Source organism: Mus caroli, chromosome 9 (assembly GCF_900094665.2).
Source record: "Mus caroli chromosome 9, CAROLI_EIJ_v1.1, whole genome shotgun sequence".
Taxonomy (NCBI): domain Eukaryota; kingdom Metazoa; phylum Chordata; class Mammalia; order Rodentia; family Muridae; genus Mus; species Mus caroli.
This window is the reverse complement of record NC_034578.1, coordinates 92,388,549-92,391,409: the sequence shown is the minus strand read 5'-3', so window position 1 is coordinate 92,391,409 and position 2,861 is coordinate 92,388,549. Positions and strand designations below refer to the sequence as shown.

General features: G+C 43.5%; 1 long non-coding RNA gene across 1 annotated transcript in view; it reads right to left on the bottom strand.

The window, feature by feature from the left end:
- LOC110302588 overlaps positions 1 to 2,861 on the bottom strand; it is an 8,677-nt gene that overhangs the window by 4,406 nt on the left and 1,410 nt on the right. The window contains exons 2-3 of the long non-coding RNA XR_002378815.1: positions 548 to 665; positions 187 to 332 (exon numbers count right to left, since the gene is read on the bottom strand). This is a non-coding gene — a long non-coding RNA (uncharacterized LOC110302588). The remainder of the gene's footprint in view (positions 1 to 186; positions 333 to 547; positions 666 to 2,861) is intronic.

The window sequence follows — 2,861 nt, the reverse complement described above, 5'->3', positions numbered from 1 at the left end:
ATGGTTGTTCCTCAGTTCCCAACATAGGGACATGGCTCCCACTTAAGGGCAATCTCATGGTGGGGTCATTTGTGAGGCTTCGAATTCCTGGAATCTAAGGTTTCTCAGGTTTGGGACAGAGACTGGGAATTCTCAGGTGCCTTTTGGGGACCTGGAACGATGGTATACAGGCTGATAGTAAAATACCTTAGTCTTATCTTTTTGTCTTCAGCCTGAAGAGGCTTAGATAAGTCAGGGCTGAACCTTCTTCTGTCACTTGCTTGTAGACACTCCTCGATTGACTGACATGCTNACATACAAAGTGGAATAGGAGTCTGACATCCGACCCAAAGCTGAGGAGATACAGAGCGGGCTTTATGGCCTTTTCAGGCACCTTGTAGGCTCAGATGAGGAGGCAGTACATTTTTAGCAAAAGCAGAACCTGCTATCGTTAGTCTGATGCACCCAGCAAGGAAGAGGTGATGATAAATCTCCACATGGGAAAGCTGTCAAACAACAGGCCCCACCCAAGTACAAAGAAACTTTAGCTGAAGTGGAACCACAATACCTCATTCAATGCCAGCAATAAAAACAGCCGAAGGGGCTGGAGCAGCAGTTCTCAACCTGTGAGCCTTGATCCCTTTGGGATGGTCAAACAATCCTTCCACAGGGGTCGCCTCAGATCACTGGAAGGTACAGATATTCACAGTACAATTCATAACAAAAGCAAAATTATAATTATGAAGTAGCAATGAAGTGATTTTATGGTTGGGGGTCTCAATACCATGAGGAATCATATTAAAGGGTCTCAGCATTAGGAAGGTCGAGAAGCAATGGGCTGGAGTGACAGCTCAAAGGTTGAGAACATTGGTTACTCTTTTAGAGAACCCAAGTTCAATTCCCAGCACCCACATGGTGGCTCAAAGCCATCTGTAGCTCCAGGTCTAAGGGGTCTGAGGAGCTCTTCTGGCCTCTGAAGGCACTGTGTACATGTGGTATACATACAAACAGAGGCAAAACATTCAAACACATAAAATAAGAACAAATCTTTTCTTGAAACAATTATATGTTTATTTATTTTATGTATATGAGTTCACTTCCTCGGTCTTCAGACATATCAGAAGAGGACATCAGATTCCATTACAGATGGTTGTGAGCCACCATGTGGTTGCTGGGAATTGAACTCAGGACCTCTGGAAGAGTAGTCAGTGTTCTTAACCACTGAACCATCTCTCCAGCCCCAAACAAATATATAATATATATATTTAAAGTGACAGAAATAACCATGTGTTTGAAGAAAGGTTACAACATAAAATGGGTAAAAATAAATATATAACCACCAACACAAAGGAAAAGTACAAACCGGAAACAAAAGAGAAGACATTTCCAATAACATCCTTAGGGAAACTTCAGAAGGCATTGGTATCATGAAAGAACAGGATGGGATGACAAAAAGAACAATTAGAAAACTGAAGCTTCCTTAGGGATGAATAGCACATTGGTGGAGCTTGGGAGATTGCTCAGTGGGTAGAAGAGCTTGCTGAGCAAGTGTGAGTGCTTGTGTTTACAGCCCTATAAAGCAGAGCATGCCTGTATGTCTCCCATACCTGAAACCCCAGCACTGGTCTAGGGGTGGGAGAGAGATGTAGATGGAAGGGATGCAGGTCTCGCTGGCATTGGCCTGGACAAAAGCAGGCTGCAGGTTTCGTGAGGGATACTGGGGATAAAGTAGAAAGTGATAGAGCAGGGCATCTGTGGCCCTCCCCTAGTCTCCACAAGCACACGTGTGTGCGTGTGCACACACACAGGCGCACACACACAAACAGGTTATTGTGACCATGAAAAACTGCTGTTAGTGTGGTCTTGGTAATCATTCTGACTTACCTTCCTTCCTATAGGCTCGTTAGGCTTTTTCTTTCCTGAAGTCTGCATTTGCCATTCTGAGAACCTTTACCATGACTCGAGTTCATATAGGAGGCATTGTAGCAAGTCCTCTGTGTGTCTGAGACTTCCCCTGCTCAATTTGGGCAAACTGCTCTTGAGACCAAGAGGCTTCCCCAGATCTGACGGCTTCCATGAGCCTAGACTTTGTTCTTTCTGGTTTTAGTTCTGTTATTTGCTGTTGTAGGTCCTCAGAAAAATATCTTTAGGGAAGAGAGGAAAGAAAGAGAGAAAAAGAAAGAGAGACAGAGAGAGAGAGAAGGAAGGAAGGAAGGAAGAGAGAGAGAAGGAGAGAAAGAGAAGGAAGGAAGGAAGGAAGGAAGAAAGGAAGAAAGGAGGAAAGAAAGAAAGAAAGAAAGAAAGAAAGAAAGAAAGAAAGAAGGAAAGAAAGAGGAAACAAAGAAAGAGAGAAGGAAGAAAGAGGAAGTATAGGTAATCTATCTCTGACTTCAGAATCAATTATTATATTTAATTGATGTCTTGGTTAAGGCTGTTGTGGTAGTTTGAATAATAATGACCCTCAAAGGCTCATATATTTGAATTCTAGGTCCCTGTTTGGTGAAACTATTTGAGAAGGATTAAGAGGTGTGGCTTTGTAAGAGAGGTGTGCCATTGAGGGTAGGCTTTGAGGTTTTAAAATCCCACACCATTAGCAGCTGACTCATTCTCTCTCTGTCACACCCCAGTTAGTTTGCTCTCTTTCTGCCTCATGTTGGTGGATAAGCTGTGAGCTCTCAGCCATTGCACAAGCACCAGGGCTGTCTGTCATGGTCTGCCATCATGCCAGCCATAGACTCATCCTCTAAACTGTGAGCCCCAAATTAAATGCTTTCTTTTATACATTTCCTTGGCCATGGTACTTTGTGACAGCAAGCATGAATGCCTGATTTTGGACTCCAGTATCCATGTAAAAGTTGTGTGGGTGGTGCATGTCTGCATCC